Genomic DNA, 17,758 nt, shown 5'->3' on the forward strand with positions numbered 1-17,758 from the left:
AATGTCATGAAAAACTACATGGAAACAAAATGGATAACCTAGAGGAGGTAGACAAGTTTCTGGAAACATACAGTCCACCAAGACTGAATCAAGCAGAAACTGACCACTTGAACAAACTGATCACTAGGAATGAAATCAAATTAACAATAAAAAACCTCCCTACAAATAAAAGTCCAGGACTGGACAGCTTCACCGGGGAATTCTACTACACGTACAAAGAAGAACTCATACCAGTCCTTCTCAAACTCTTCCAGAAGATTGAAAAGAAGGAATATTCCCAAACTCATTCTATGAAGCCATCATCACCCTGATAACAAAACCAGGCAAAGACACCACCTAAAAAGAGAATTACAGACGAATATCACTGATGAAGACAGATACAAAGTCCTTACCAAAATACTAGTAATTAGAATCCAACAGCACATAAAAAAGATTATACATCATGCTCAAATGGGGTTCATCTCAGGGACACAAGGGTGGTTCAACATATGCAAATCAATCAATGTAATACTTCACATCAACAAGAGAAAGGACAAAAACCACATGATCATCTCAATAGATGCAGAAAAGCTTTTGATAAAATTCAACACCCATTTATGATAAAAATTCTCACCCAAGTGGGTATTGAGGGAACATATCTCAATATCATAAAAGCTATATATGACAAACCTACAGCCATCATAGCACTTAATGGTGAAAAACTCAAAATATTCCCACTAAAATCTGGGACAAGACAAGGATGCCCACTATCACCACTCCTACTCAACATAGCCTTGGAAGTCCTGGCCAAAGCAATCAGGCAAAAAAGAGAAGTAAAAGGGGTCTAAATTGGAAAAGAAGAGGTAAAAGTGTCACTGTATGCAGATGACATGATACAATACATTGAGAACCCTAAAAGGTCCACACAAAAACTACTAGAGCTGATCGAAGAATTTAGCAAGGTAGCAGGTTACAAGATTAATGTTCAAAAATCAGTTGCATTTCTTTACACTAATGATGAATCAACAGAAAACGAAAGTAAAGAAACAATGCCTTTTAAAATAACACCCAAAGTAATAAAATATCTAGGAATAAATCTAACCACAGAGGTGAGAGAATTATACACAGAAAAATATAAACCATTGGTGAAGGAAATTAAAGAAGACTTTAAAAAATGGAAAGGTATCCCATGCTCTTGGATTGCCAGAATCAATATTTTTAAAATGGTCACACTGCCCAAGGCAATCTACAGATTTAATGCAATCCCTATGAAATTACCCAGAACATATTTTATAGAACTAGAACAAATCACAATAAAATTTATATGGAACCATCAAAGACATAGAATTTCCAGGGCATTACTGAAGAAAAAAAGAAAGAGTCTACAGGAATAACTCTCCCATACTTCAGACAATACTATAGAGTTACAGTCATCAAGACAGCATGGTATTGGTACAAAAACAGACAAATAGACCAATGGAACAGAATAGAGAGCCCAGAAATGAACCCACAAACTTCTGGTCAACTAATCTTCCTCAAAAGAAGCAAGAATATACAATGGAATAAAGACAGTCTCTTCAGCAAGATAAACATAAGACAAGATACAATAAACCTCCTTGAAGAAAATACAGGCAAAATATCTGACATACATCTCAGAAATGTTCCCCTTGGGCAATCTACCCAAGCAATAGAAATAAAAGCAAGAATAAACAAATGGGACCTAATGAAACTTACAAGCTTCTGCACAGCAAATGCCACCATAAGTAAAACAAAAAGACAACCTACAGAATGGGATAACATTTTTGCAAATGAAACTGACAAAAGCTTGATCTCCAGAATATATAAGCAGCTCATATGACTTAATAAGAAACAACCAAATAACCCAATCCAAAAATGGGCAGAAGACCTAAAGAAGCAATTCTCCAAGGAAGACATACAAATGATCAATGGGCACATGAAAAAATGCTCAATATCACTAATTATCAGAGAAATGCAAATCAAAACTACAATGAGGTATCACCTCAAACCAGTCAGAATGGCCATCATTCAAAAATCCACAAATGACAAATGCTAGAGAGGCTTTGGAGAAAGGGGAACCTCTTACACTTCTGGTGGGAATGCAGTTTGGTGCAGCCACTGTAGAAAACATTATTGAGTTTCCTCAAAAGACTAGGAATAGACTTGCCATATGACCCAGGAATCCCGCTCCTGGGCATATATCCTAAAGGAACCCTACTTCAGGATGACACCTGCACCCCAATGTTCATAGCAGCACTATTTACAATAGCCAAGACATGGAGACAGCCTAAATGTCCATCAACGGATGATTGGCTAAAGAAGTGGTATATTTATACAATGGAATACTAATCGGCCATAAAAACTGACAATATAGGGCCATTTGCAGCAACATGGTTGTTCCTGGAGAATGTCATTCTAATTTAAGTAAGCACGGTAACAAGGAATAAAGAGAAGTTACCTCCAGGTACAGTTATTTTGATTAAAATATCCATACAGAAAACAAGTCACCCCCACGACTGCTGTGAGGAGGAGCATATGAGTGTAATAGCCAAGCCAAGCAAAGTAGATTCCGAACTTCTCTTCATAGAATTTCCTGCAGAAAGACAGAAGGTAGTTTCAGAAGACACACATAATCACTCTGTAGCTTCATCCTCATGTTAATTTCTTTTTTCTTTGTTTTTTTTGGGGGGGCATAATTAGTTTTATTTATTTGTTTTTTAAATGGAGGCATTGGGGATTGAACCCAGGACCTCATGCATGCTAGGCATGCACTCTACCACTGAGCTATACCCTCCCTCCATCATATTAATTTCTGATTCTAAATCAAGGGGGCTTTAAGTTTAAAACTCTGACTCAATTCACACTTAAAATGTATGCATTTTAATAGCAGCCTCCAAATTCTACCGTGAAATAAGTATTTTACATATCATAGAAGTACAGATCACTTGTTCACCTGCTGAAGAGAGATAAATGAGAACAGAGCAAAGGATGGAACGTGGCTGACTCCAGAGCAGATGCAGGGGATCATCACTACTCACTGGACAGTCTGGCGCATTCAACAAATCCCCTCAAAAATCATTCTTAACAGGCTTGACACAAGTGGACATCAACAACTGGCTCAGTCATCTGCTCCTGCTTTATCTCGGGAACGTCCCTGGAGCAAATGCATCGAAAACCACAGATAATAAGGAAATGGCTGATAATGATAACAACTGGGAGTGCAATGTCTCTCTGACAAAATATTTATAAAACTCATTGTGGGAATGGGAGAGGGCAGGAGGGATGTGGCTGAGTACGGAACTGCCCTGTATTCTTTGTATCTAGCACGTCGGCTGTTCCTAGGTTTCAAAAACCCTTCAATGTTACTCAGTTAATCTGGAGTAGATGGAACAGGCCAGGGAGGCAAGATTAGAGGAAAGGAAGCAGGGCACGAAGCTGTGCCAGGCTGGTCCTGAAAGGGAGACAGACACAGACAAGCAGACACAGAGGGCTTAGGGATGAGGCAGAACAATGAGACGGCGGCTCAGGTGTGTCTGCTGCTGCTGATACTTCCCTCAGCTGGCGTACTGCTGACTCGGCAGTGCTGGGTAAAACCTATGTCTTTCCTCAGCTCTGAGTTCTCTCTGAGGCTTCCGGCTCAGTCTGGAGCTGAGATGAGCTCCGTGGGCTTAGCCTAGGGGGGACTCAGCTCTGAGAACAGCCTGCAGTCCTGGGAAACTTCACGCAGGAACCCCCCTTGGGCTGGACCAGTGCTCACAGCGCTGCTGTGAGACCAGCTCCATCGTCAGAGACCTGGGCATGGACCATTCCATGGGGAAAAGGGCTGAGTCCTTTGCCAAATCAGATAGGAGGGGAAAAGTGGGTTCATTCTCATGTGACTGGGATTTGTGGCCTGGCTCACGGATGCAGGCTCAGGGTGGTGTCTGGCATAGAAAACTCTGGCAATGGGTTTGAGATGTCTTGGACTCTTTCTTGTTAAGCTTTTTGTAATACATTCTTATCAACTCTCCGTCCTGAAAATGTCACATTCAAAACTGAAAGAATGTTAGAAGTTGCCTGCTCCAACTGGCCAGTGGTAAAGACACACTGCTACAGTTAGAGAGCTGGTCAGGCAGCCTCTGCCTGGATATTTACAGTGATGGGGAGTTCATTACTTCCAAAGGTTACATGTCGGCAAGAAGGTCAGAAAGAATTTTTGAACCTTAAACAGATGTCTGCCTCCTAGTCCTTGCTGAAAGGCTAGGAATAATGAGGATCCCTTCAAATGTAGTTTTGTCTGATTGTTATATCTCTTTGTCAAAAACACCCCAATTCTTAACATCAATTTTTCAAAATTCAGCTTTGATTTCTTTTTATCAAAGTTATACCATACATTCATTAAAGAGTCAAACAGTTCTCGAACACCGATTGTAAAAAGGAGCAGTTCCCAACAACCGCCCCATTTCCTGGCCAGAAGCTACCATGTTCAGCTCCTACTGCTGACTCTTGGAATAATTACTCCCTGTCTCTGACTAATATCCTTGTAACACAGCCTACTGACTTTTTCAGCTTTATGTATCACCTATTTAATTATTTTGGAAAATGAGGATTACCTCTCTTTCAAACCCCATCTCATCTACACACCCAAACCTTCATTCTTCCAACCTTTTCATACAATTACATTATAATTTTGATCAGCTCAGTAACCTTGATTTACATTATTAGGACTCTGTACAGACTGTTCACAGCTGTAGCAAGTTGTCTGCTAGACTTACTTTTTTCTTCCCTACTTCGTTTTTCCTGGAGTTAATAATTGGGTTGGTGGTTCATAGCTTAGATTTCTGTGCACTTAACAATTCAACCCCAGACCTTCTCCTAATGAATAACTTTCTCAATACTTTGCAATACATTGTCTACAAATTTCATCTCCTTGAATAAATCTCTTCAGATCTCCTTCAACCTGGATTAACGACATGCTAGTCTTGTCATAGAGCTCAGGGGGCCAACAGTAGGAAGCAAGAAAGAGAACACATGGACCAGGAGCAGGGAACAGATCAACATATTTTCCTTAGCAAAACGTACTTAAAATAGTGGGAAAATTTTTTCTTTACAAACACAAACACACACACAAATCCCAAAAGGCCATAAAGAATGATTAAAGAGCCATCAAACCTATTGCCCTGCCATCAAATACTGTATAACATAAAACAAAAATAACAGAAGGAAAATATCATATAAATATGAATCTCAAGGGTGATGGGGTACACTCAGAGGCAGAGTGTGTGCTCAGCATGCATAAGGTCCTAGATTCAATCTTCAGTAACTCCATCAGAAAAAAAAATTAAAAATAAAAGAAAAATGTATCAACTTTAAATATTTACAGATGTACAAACATCTTCTTTTAAAACTGTGTTCTACAGAATAACCTGGGTTAATGAGAAAGTGCCTCTTTATGACTGTGATCCTGCTGATAATTGAGGGAGGAAACTAGAGTATGACCACGTGAAATAAAATCCCTTATGAAACAATGATCTCGGGAGACAATCATTATTGGCTGCTGTTATCACAAAAAAGAGAGTCAACTGGACATTATGTACCTTTTGACAGGAGCACAAAACTTCACATAACAAGTATTCTTGCACAAAGTTGAACCTCAATCAGATCAAGCTTTTAGGGGAGGATCAAATCACTTAGCTAAAGCAAATACATAGGATGGAGAAACAAGTCTAACACCACAGGGGGAATGAAATCAGCCAAACAGGAAATAGAGAAACCCCTCAGAAATTTCAAGGAAAAAGAGAAACAGGAAAATTATAGATTAAAACCCACTTGAGAGATATGCTAGCTGCAATGTCTGAACCTAGTCTGGATCCTGATTTCAACCCCAAAACTACTTAAAAGTGTATTTTTGTGACAATCAGGGAATTATTTTGTAACCCTTAAAAAAAAACGGAATATTCCAATTTTATTTGAAAGAGACCTTGTCATTTCACTAATGAAAGGTTAAGCTATGTAGGATTGTCTTCAAAATGATCCCGTGGTGGGGGAGGGGAGGAGGTGGAGATGAAAGATGCAACAACAGTGACTCTGAGTTGATAATTCTGGAGCTGGGTGACTGATACAGACAGGCTGGCGGTGCTGTTCTCTCTACTTCTGTACATGTTTGAATCTTTCCATAAAATGTGAAACAAACGAAAAGACTTCAGTGTTTTCAAACCCTCACTTTGAAGGTTAAGAGGTTTGCCCAAGTAGGTGGGAACCTGCATGGGGCACTGAGCTTAGAAAGAACAGGCTCCTGGCTCCAGGACGACCTGGGGCTACCTTGACCCTCCTCTTCTCCTCACCATCCACATCCAGCCCATAACTGCATCCTGTCAGTTCCACTCCCCAAATGCATTCCTCAATGGCTCCCACCATCTCTCATCTGGCCCACTCCAAGTGCCTCCTACCCGGCCTCCCTGCTTCCTGCATCCCTGCAATTTATTCTCCACATTATCTTTGCAAAATGTGAGTGCGGGAAAATTACTTTAGTGCTTAAGCTATCATGACTGCTTCTCACTGCACTTAGAGTCTACACTACTTTCCGTGCTCCTGATGCCCTTCTAAACCTCGTGTGTCAAAACTCTCACCAGAGCTGGCTCCAGTATCTCCTCAAACATGCTGAACACATTTGTGCCTCGGGGCCAATGGAAAGCTGCCTCTAGTCCTGGGGAGACTTTTCCCAGATCCTCAAAGTCGAGCCTCCTTATAGCCATCTTAGCTCACATGTCACCTACTCAAAGATAGCTTTCTTGACTCACTTCCCCCCAAGTCTCCCATCTCAACACTGTTATTTCCTTCATTTCAATCTGACATTGTTTCCTTATTCGCCCGATTATTTTTGTTTGTTCGGTTGTCCTTGGCCTCCCTCCCCCCAGCAGCCTTGCCCAAACACCATAAGCTCCCGGGAAGCAGCCAGCACTGGTGCTCTGAGAAGACATGCTGAGCGCGACATTACAGTCACGTGGTTTAGTGAAACGGTGTCGAACAGCAGATACAGCAAAGCAGTGAGAATTTCTCTCTTATTTTATAATTTAAGTGAAATCTAACATTTACTCCTGTTTAATGAAGAATTTGGTAGGTCTTTGGTCCCAGTTCCTGGACGGCAACCCCTAAAGCCTTGAAATTTCCCAAGATAGGATTGTCTTTGCTATTCATGGTGGACCCTTGGATGGCCTGTTTTCATGAGATGACTCAGGATGGAGACTGGCCAGCCAGAGACACCAACCATGTGATTAGAGGAGTGGGGCTTTGAGCTTTGTGACAAGTGAGTGACCACCAGGAGAGGAAGGGGCTCAACGGTTAGGGCTAAGGAAAGTTTTGTGTTACAGTTAGGGTTTGGGTTAGCCATGTCGGTAGTGACCCAATAAATCATGTCTTTGTAATAAAGCCTCCAGTAAAAACTTGGGGCAACAAAGCTCAGAGCTCCTGTGAGCTTCCTGGTTGGTAACACTCTTGGAGGACTGTCACACTCAATTGCCATGAGGGCAACCCTGAGCCCTTCCTACTGGAGTGTTCTCCACAACAGCTCACCTGATGAGATCTAAGGGCTGCATCTTGTCTATGCTTCGAGGAGGAGCCCATTCCCTGTACAGAAAGTCCTGTTCGCTGGGGTAGCTGATGTCCTCTGATGGAGGCTGAAGTTGCACTGGGAAGCAGAAACAAACAGGTGAGCATCACTGTCACCACGTGTTCACATGTTCTGTTGATTAAATGTGGTGCTAACACTTCGTGGTCATTTGTAAATAAGGGGCCCTCACTTGCCAGAAGGGATGGAGGTACCATATAATTTTTTATAATTCTCACCCAGGATTAATACTAACCCCTTGAGGGTCATTTGCAAACGTGGACGGAAAGGAACGCTTGGATGTTACAGTCCTGGGTCCACCGTGGGTACCTGGTGAGAGCCTTGCAGATGCTGAATGTCCTACATCCGGGCCAGTCTTCCACAGCAAAAAAACTAGGCCACCCAAGTGCCCAAACTGCTGCAGTGGAGGGACACCTGACGGTCCAGCCCCCTCCTTGGACACCCAGAGGAACCTGGGCTCTGGCTGGTTAGGGGCAGGGTCAATTCTAAAACCCAGGCTTTTTTGTCCCCACAATTCAGTAGTTATTCTGTGACAGCACATGGAATATAAACAACAAAGAAACTTGACATGATGCTATATATTTAGCTTACTCAAGAAACAAAATTTAAATCCAGTCATTCTCCTTCCCTCCTGACCTACTTTCCTTTCTCCTGTACTAGAACCAGATTATTACCCACCCAGCCTTAACATGGGTCCTGACTCCACTTACCTCCCTCCCAAACACCACATGAGATGATTCCTCAGCCTGGATGTGGGACCAGCAGTTACAAGAGGCTTTAGTGGAAAAGAACTTGTTGTGCGCAAATGCCAACCAAACACTGTAGAATCCTGGTGTCCCACAGTATTAATCATGACAGCTGTTTGCAAGTGTCCCCAAAGTTCATTTCAGACTCTCACTGCTAATTTTGCTGGGACATAAATATAAAACATGTGGACTCCTATGCTGGACTGCCATTCTAGGTCTCTGACCCAGGGAGCTCAGTGTCTGCTCCCTGCACCCAGCTCCCTGTTCTGTTCATGCATGTGCATCAAGCAGCTGTTTAGTGTCCATTTTAATATCTTAAACAGTGCATTTCAGTGTTGTCTTCATCCACAAACACATGTACCACACAGTAGTAATTATCAATCTCAGTCTTTGCTTTCTTTGGTCTTAGAGAGTCAGATAAATGGATAGCAAAGATAACAAAGTCATAGAGCGCTATAATATAGTATTTCCTTTATTTCAATGACAGGATTTATTTAAAGAGCTTAGATATAACATCCTTGCATTTATGGCATCATTAAGCATCTGAAGCAGTTACATTTTAAAAACTTCATTTCATGCGAGATGTTATCAGTTAGAGAAATGCTCCTGAATTTGAGGGGTTGCTGTCATCTCAGACGGAGTCCCTAAAAAATGTCAACACTCTGCAGTATTGCCATCATGACAAGAACTCACAGATGAAATTTGGAAAGCCCTGTGGCTTTCTAGTGCACAGACAGAAAATGGTATTTCAGAGGGAAAAAGCCTGAATTACAGATAATGATAAATGAAATGGTCTTACATGCATTTCCCTTACAAAGAACTAATACTTCTTTGGTTGTTAATAACATCTGTCAGTAATTATGAACAGAGCTGACAGATGCATAGTACTTACTATTAGCCAGGGCTGTTCTAACATTGACACATATTCATTAATCCCCATAGCAACTCTATGAGGTGGGTACTATTATTATCCCCATTTTATTGATGAGGAACTTGATAAACACAGAGGCTAAATGACTTTTACAAGGTCAACAGCGAGAAACCAGCACAGGTGTTCCAGCCTGAGTCTATGCTCTTGGCACTTCTCCTTTTTTTTTTTTTTTTTTTTTGGTGGCAGGGAGATAATAAGGTAATTCTGGTGGGGGGTGGGGAGGTAATTAGGGTTATTTGTCTATTTTAGAGGAGGTGTTGGGGGCTGAACCCAGGACCTTATGCGTGCTAAGCATGCACCCCATTACTTGAGCTGTACCCTCCCCTCTCGAGTCTATGCTCTTAGCTGCTAATCCACACTGCCCCACATGCTAACTCTGGGGGAACTACATTTCATTCATTCACTCGTTAAACTCAGCCTTCCCGGTGCCTGGGATTCAGCAGTGAACAAGACAACATGGTTCCTGCCCTAAATGAGCTTGTCGCCTCCTGACATATTATCTTCATTTTACCCAGGAAGAAACAAGGTCAAGAAGATTAGCCTTTTCCTGTTAACACCGGAGGATACATGAGGTGCTTTATTTCATTTCTGCCATTTGACTTACACCATGGGGAGGGAAAGCTGCCTTGCAGATCCCGGAGCTCACAAGCCTGTTAATCCCGAATTTTTTTTTAACACTGTCCCTTACTTGATACTTGATCTGAGAAAGGATGAAGTAAACCTAAAAAGATTCTAAGAGAGTGTGTGGTTTATACAGGGTAACTAACCAGCCACTGTTTACTATCCTAACAGGAATCTGTAGGCATATTTCTTTTCTTTCTCTTTTTTCCTTTTTATGGGCAGCTTTTAAAAACCAAACCAAACCAACCAAACCAAATCACTGATAATTCAACAGCAGGTTCTAAATCACCCCCAAGACAGCAGCTAAACTCGGTTTAGACTTACAATGCGGCTTCTGGTGGCTGGATTTAAGGATGTATCTCTATCCTGAATATAAAAGTCATTCACGTAACTCTTCTCAAATAGGGCAATGAAAAACTCTTGCTCCGGCTTGATGATACTTTCATCCACTTGGAGGACTTTCATAAAACAGCTGAAATTATCAAAGGCTGAAGACCGGGTTTTCAGATTATTGGGCTTCGGAGGCAATTTTATGTGCAGTATCTCAGTGTATGTACAGAACACCTCCCACAGGGTGTGTACTTTTGCAAATATAAGCTTGTCATCCAAAACCTATATTGGGAGAATGAAAACACAAACCAGGAAACTATTTTCACATTTTTAGTACACAGATTTTTCTTACACTGCTGGTTGTTAAAGCACTTGTGCAAATACACACACACATGACACTTGTAAAAGTGGAGATATAATAAAAATAGATTTGAAAACCATCATATATTTTTGCCTTAAAGATAATTTCTTTGTTGAAATTACTGAAAAGTTATTTAAAATCCTTACAGTTCATTCATAAAATAACCAATGTTTTAGATGAAGAAAAGCAAACTTGTTAATTTTTAGTCCAAATTAGTAACTAAAAATAGAAACACCGAAGTATTCTTTGCAGTGGTATTGTAATGACAATTTTTTAAATTTCTGAAACCTAGGACTATTTACATATCTGTTCAATATAGTGTTAAACAGCCATTAAAAGGGATTTAAAGAATTATATTTACTGATATGGAATATATAATAAAAGTTAAAGGCCAAAAAAATGTGAAATAATAATTTTCCTTTTTGGAAGGGGAAAATATCTACATTTAAAAAAAAATATTTAGAAGGATTTTAAGATTCTTTATGTATAATTAAGGTACAGATGGTTTTTAATTCCACTGTTCTTTCATTTTCAATTTTGGGGGGTAAGCTTTTATAATAAAAAAAATCTTTAAAAAGTTTCTTGCATAAATACATTAATAGATATATTTATGACTACATTCTCTGGCTATTAAAAAAGATCTCCTAGCTTTGGATCTGAAACATACCTTCCATAATGCAGATTCTGACTGACTAGCCTCCCAGCCCACAGCGAAGGCACGGCTAGGGTGACATGTTTCAAATATCATTCCAGGTAACATGCAGGCTCCCAGCCAATGGCTGCAAAGGGACTGACACTGATCTGGTTGCTCCCAACTGCAGACCATCACAGATGAGTTTAGATTCATAGGCTCATGTTTTCTCTGTCAAAAGAAATCAGAAAATGTTAGTCTTTTACTTTCACCAAGGGAACAAGGAGTTGTTTGATTCTTTTTTTATGCAAAAAAATAAAAATAAAAAAACCAATTTGAACCTGATGAAGAGACATTTGCTCAAAACAGCACAGTAGCATTGAAGGTGCTCTGGCTGGTAGGGACTTGTTGGATTCCTGTGAGTGCTGGACTCCTCACGTGGAATTCCCTTGGCACTCCAGAAGGCCTGTGGTTGTTCCCATGGGTTTGTGGCCATATGTGGAGCACAAAAGTCTCTGGCTTTGCCACAATTTCAAAGCCTTTGTTGGCTTATGAAATGTTTTGCACTCAAATGGAGTTTTCTTGAGTCCACTCACTGATGTCATTTACCAGAGTTTTAGTCCAGATCTGACATTCTAGACTCTTAAAATCTTGCAGACATTCAAATGGTTCAGGTTTGGATGTGTATTCACCTCTGCAGGCCTGGACAAAATTCGATAAAGCCACCCGGACAAGTTCAGCAAAATGCAAAGAAATTTTTCTCTCTGCGAGACTGAGATGTCCGTGAAGCTATAAAAACTTCTGCATCTACAAAAATAGGGAAACAACTCATCAATAATATACCTATCCATAATGCATGGCCATTTAAAAAAAATACTGTATTTACTGCTATTTAATTCTATCTGGCTTTTGCCAAATTATGTCCTAAACTGTAAGGAAAGTATATAAATGTAGAGAATTTTTGACCTTTTAAGAGAAAAAGGAACCCTCCTACTCGGTTGGTGGGAATGTATATTGGTGCAGCCACTATGGAGGACAGTATAGAGGTTCCTTAAAAAACTAAAAATAGACTTCTGTGTGATCCAGCAATCCCATTCATGGGTATATGTCTGGAGAAAAATATAATTCAAAAAGACATATGCACCCCAATATTCACAGCAGCACTAGTTACAATAGCCAAGACACTGAAACAACCCAAATGTTCACTGACAGATGACTGGATAAAGAAGGTGTGGTATATTATATATATATGTATAATATATACACATATATATATACACATGCACACACATACACAATGGAATACTGCTCAGCCATAAAAAATAAAATAATGCTATTTGCAATAACATGGATGGACCTACAGTGTATTATCCTAAGTGAAATAAGTCAGAGAAAGAAAAACAAATATTCTATGTATTAACTTATATGTATATCTAAAAAATAAAACAAATTAATATCTATAATAAAACAGAAATAGACTCACAGGTACACAGAACAGACTGGTTGTTACCAATGGGGAGAAGGAGAAGAGGGGAGGCAGGAAGGGGTTAGGGGACTGAAAGATAAAAAGTACTATGTATAAAATGGATAGGTTATAGAGCTGTATCATACAGTACAGGAAAATATAGCCATTATTTTATGGTGACTTTAAATGGAATATAATCTATAAAAATGTTGAGCCTCTGTGTTGTACACCTGAAACTAATATGATGTAAATCAACTACTCAATTACAAAATTTTTAATCAAAGTTTTCTTTTCATATTATTTGCAATAAGTTAGAAGCCAGCTCTGTCAATAGAAACATAGTGAAGTCACAATTTTCCAGCAATCCCATTTAGAAAATAAAAAGGAACAAGTGAAATTAATTCCAGTAATAATTATATTTATCCCAAAATATCCAATATACTATCATTTCAAAAGTGTGATTAACACTTTTAAAACTTATTAATAAATATTTTACATTATTTTTGTTGTACGAAGTCTTGAAAATCTATTATGTATTTTCCACTTATAGAACATCTCAATTCACTATAGCCACATGTGGCTGGTGGCTACCATACTAGACAGAGCAGATTACACCATTCACACTTCTGATAAATTACCTGCTCTTATTTATTTAAAAAACTTGCAGAAAAGGCTTTAGATATTCCGTATATCAAACAAAGCAACCTTGATGGGTGGGAAGTATCTTCATTATAAAGTGAAAAATAAAGGTAAGAGAGCCATGGTTACATATATGTTAATGTAACAATACCTTCTTAATTCATTCAGGAATTTACAATCTTTCTTCATATGCCAAGGATTCACTGTCACTGCACAATGTTTTTCACTATTATCATCTTTGGAACTGAGAGGCTTCTGATGACCCTGCTTTGTGCATCTGTACATAAAAGAAAATAACAAAACAGAGAAAAAGTCCTTATTAAAGATAATTTATGGGGGAGGGTATAGCTCAAGTGAAAGATCATATTCTTAGCATGCACAAGGGCATGGGTTCAATCCCCAGTACTTCTTCTAAAAATAAGATAAATAAATAAAAACCTAATTACCACCCCCCTGCAAAAAATTAATTAATTACTTTAATTAAAATTTAAAAAAAGATAATTTAGTGCAGGCTTATCAGTCTACAAGAGCTACAATGAATGCCCTTCCCCCCATTAATTTAGAAGAAGTCTCACAGTATTTCCCAACATAAAGGCTAAAATATAATTCAGAACACTTTCTGATGTTCAGTATGATTTTAACAAAAAAGTAGATAATTACATCCCTGGTGTGAAAACTCTGTCAGAGATGGGCACAGAAAATTTAGTAAAAATGATTTTGCAACTACCTTTGAAAGAAATGCTGAGAAATGATCTTTTCTGTTGGAAATTAGCCTGCTTTTACATTCTGCAGTATGCATACGTGTTTACAAACCAGGCAGGAACTGGATCATATTTTACACATACTTTAGAAACTGATTTGAACTTTGCTCTCTAGCTGCAAGGCTATTTTTTAGGTAATAACATAAGCTGGCTACTATACTAAATTTTGTTTCCCTGTTTGCTTAATCCTCAGAATAACTCTGTAAGCTGCTATTATTACCCCCATATAACAGATAAAGAGCTTGAGGCAGAAAATAATTTGGGTAACTTGGTAAATGGTGGAGCTGGGTAAGACTGCAGCCAGTCTGACACTAAGTCCATTCTTCTCACCGATGTCTGATACTGCTACCTACATTCAGCAATGACCGTTGATTTCATATTTAAGTGTGTCATTTCTAAAAGTGCAAAGCTATATTAGTACTGCTGTGTAAATTATTCTTTTGAGATGTGATTGCCAAAAAAAACAAAAACAAATAAAATCAGGGTGCCACTGAAGGGAGGGCGAACTTCATATGGACGGACACAAGGGGATTTTTGAGGACACAGTTGCAAAACTCCAGAAATAGCTAAAATGGCTGACTTGTACAATTATAATGCGTGAATTTTATGGCCTGTAAGTTACACCTTAATACAGCTATTAAATTAAGAAACTGGGATACCAAATTAAGACTAAAACACATATATATCACACAAAGAACAACAGGCAAATATCATTATTTACTGCACCATTTTCCTTCATGCAGCTTCCTTTCCTCACCCGTTCCTGAAAGGATGATTCATTTTTAAAATAGTCTTTTAATTTATTCAGCAAATAATTTTTGACTGCCTACTATGTACCCAGGACTAGTCTAGGCACTTGGAATAGATCAATAAACAAAACAAAAGTCCTGTCCTCACAGAGCTTGGTTGGAGTCTAGCTGGGGTGGGGGTTGGAGATGGCAATTCACACAAACAGAGGAGCAGAGGAGGTGGCATGTGAGGAAAGAGGAACCATGGAAAAAAGAAAAAAATGGCAAGGTAAATAGAGTTGAGGGTATGGGATGAGGGTGATGTTGTATTAAATACCAGAGCAGGCCACAATGAGGACTGAGTTTAGAACTAGGACTAGGAGGTTAGAAGTCCCAGGTGGACGGAATAACCATCACCAAGGCCAGCGCGCACCTCGCATGTTCCAGAATGGGGGCACGGCTGGAGCTGCAGAGAAGGGTGAGTGCAGATCCTGTACAGCCTTGGAGGACGTTGTAAGGACTGTGGCTTTTACCCGGAGTGAAATGGGGAAGCACTGCATAAGGACGACACAATCTAACTTAGGTTTTCAAGGCTCACTTGACTGCCGTGTGAGAATAGTCGAAACGGGTCAGAGATGAAAGGAGGGAAGCCACTGAGAAGGGCTGTGCAGGAGAGGACAGTGGCTCAGGGCAGGGAAGCAGCAGTGGAGGCAGGAGCCATGGTGAGAAGTGACTGGGTTCTGGATATGTTTTAAAGGCATTGTTAAACCAGATCTACTGACAGAATTCATGTGGCATGTCAGTGAAAGTCAGAATAACTTCAAGTTTTTTGACCCAAGCAGCTGGAAGGATTAAGTTTCCACTAACTGAATGGGGGAGGCTGCAGAAAGAAGCAGTTTGAGGGGTAGGAGGACCAAGAGCTCAGTTTTTACACATGTTGGTTTTAAGATATCTGAGTTCCAAGTGAAGATGTCAAATCAGCAGAAGATTGTAAGTGTCCAGAGTTGGAGAGAAAAAGTCTAGCAGGAGACAGAAATGTGGGAATCATGGGTCACACAGGTGGTACAGTAAGACATGAAACCCAGGTACTCAAACATTAAGATAACCTGGCATTAACCACAGAAGTTATCCTTGAGGGCCTGCCTAATAGGTGTGGATATCAGTCCTATTTCCCGACCACTCGAGTTTTAAAAAGGAACTTACAAATGAATTCGTGCAAGACACTGCCTCCAGTAGGTGGGTCCAGAGCTGGAGTGGGAGAATGGGATGGTGCACGCTACTCCCTATGGCAGATGTGTGTGTGTGTGCGTGTGTTTGTGTACGCATGTGTGTGTGTGCAGGGGGATGAGTTACACCTGGCTTAAGAAAAAGAGCTAGTAAGTCTAGAAGCCAAAAGAAGAACATCCAGATCTGGTAGAGGGAACAGGGGAAACACTATAATGTAAGACATATTCCCATAATGCCATTTCCCACCATCATTTCATCAGGAACACAGTTGGAAAGTGGGGAATTATGTAGATACGTGTGATGTACACAAACTTTCTGACTATGTAACACTGAATATCTACATATGTAGCAAGGTAATGATATTTATATCTGCTTCAAGTTTAAAAACAAGTTCACAACAGAGGGAAAATTTGAGGACTGGTAGAACTATCATAGAAGGCTTTTCAATGCTCAGAATGGAAGCAAAAGCAGCTTCACCCCACAAAGAATGTCATTAAGAGTCAAGAATGTTTATATTTGCTTAAGAAATTGAGAGTTACAACTTCCTGCTTTAAAGAATTAACTTTAAGACAGATACCATACTATAAGCAACGTCTTTACAGGTGCGTTCTTAAAGCTATTTTTTAGTTCCTGCTTTTTCTGATGTACTCCAGAAACTGCAAAGAAAACCTTCTATTCAAAGGCTTAAAGGAATAAAAAAAAGAAATAACACTGCATTCTTTTAAGTGTTCTCTCTACTGAAAGTCACTTGCAAATGCAGCACCCTGCCACAGGTCTACATTTTTAACAATAAAGTCCTTTGCGCAATTTTTCAATTGCTATGTGACTTTGTGTCAGTCTCTCACTCAGAAGCAGAATGGAGTACAAGAAAATGACACATCATGTCTAAAACTACAGATGTGGGAGATGAACGGACACCAGGACACAGCTAAGTGGGAGGGTGAGGTTTACATTATAAGTTACCGTAAATGCAGTTATACCTTCTACCTGCTTCCCCTGTGAAGTGAAGAGCTAGTCTTTTCCAGAAAAGCTCTCATTCTGAGAACTGTCTTCTTTAAAGTATTTGGAGATTCTTTTTTAAGGTTATTTCACTTTTACGTCTTTCCCCAACTCTACATCCCATAACAAGTGTTAAATTATCCAATAGCCTACTGTTACAGAACATACTCTACAAAAGCTGAGGTTTCCCAGGGTTTGGATCCCAGAACTCTGCTACCAGATAATCCTAAAGCCTTCCTTCCATAACTGACTCTTCTGCCAAATCCCAGCTGCGGGCAAATTCGGCTTCTCAGGCCAGGTAACTTTCTAAAACTGCCTATGAACACTCTACTGCCAGTAAAGGAACTCTCAGACAGGAAGCAAACAAAGCCCCTAGTGAGGGTTGCCTCCTTCAAACAATCAAGTTGCCATCACCAAGCAAATATTTAAACCTACTGCAAAACTTCTGAAGACATCTTACAAACAATATAGTTTCTATAGATGCATACTATTTGCTCTGGAATAGTGATTTCCAATGGAGGGAACAAAAGACCACATGACCCAAGCAATTTTTTAAAACTGCACATAACCATCCCTCTTCACGTGAGGATTCAGGCAAGCCCGTCTTACAGGCCTAGGTGTAAAAGAATGACAGCACCTCTAGGAGTAGGGTGAAAAGCAGCGAGGCAGACTTTTAATGAAAGGGGGTGATGTAATAGGCCCCATCGCCCACTTAT

At 39.8% G+C, this 17,758-nt stretch overlaps 1 long non-coding RNA gene across 1 annotated transcript; it reads right to left on the minus strand.

Moving 5' to 3' along the window:
• Window positions 1–8,795: 8,795 nt before the first annotated feature.
• On the minus strand, window positions 8,796–13,617 carry LOC141574009 (uncharacterized). The gene is made up of 3 exons (XR_012500507.1): window positions 13,479–13,617; window positions 11,260–11,454; window positions 8,796–10,513 (listed from the first exon to the last, which is right to left on the minus strand). It is a non-coding gene; the product is annotated as an uncharacterized LOC141574009 (long non-coding RNA).
• Window positions 13,618–17,758: the final 4,141 nt, after the last annotated feature.

This window comes from Camelus bactrianus, chromosome 19 (assembly GCF_048773025.1).
Source record: "Camelus bactrianus isolate YW-2024 breed Bactrian camel chromosome 19, ASM4877302v1, whole genome shotgun sequence".
NCBI lineage: Eukaryota > Metazoa > Chordata > Mammalia > Artiodactyla > Camelidae > Camelus > Camelus bactrianus.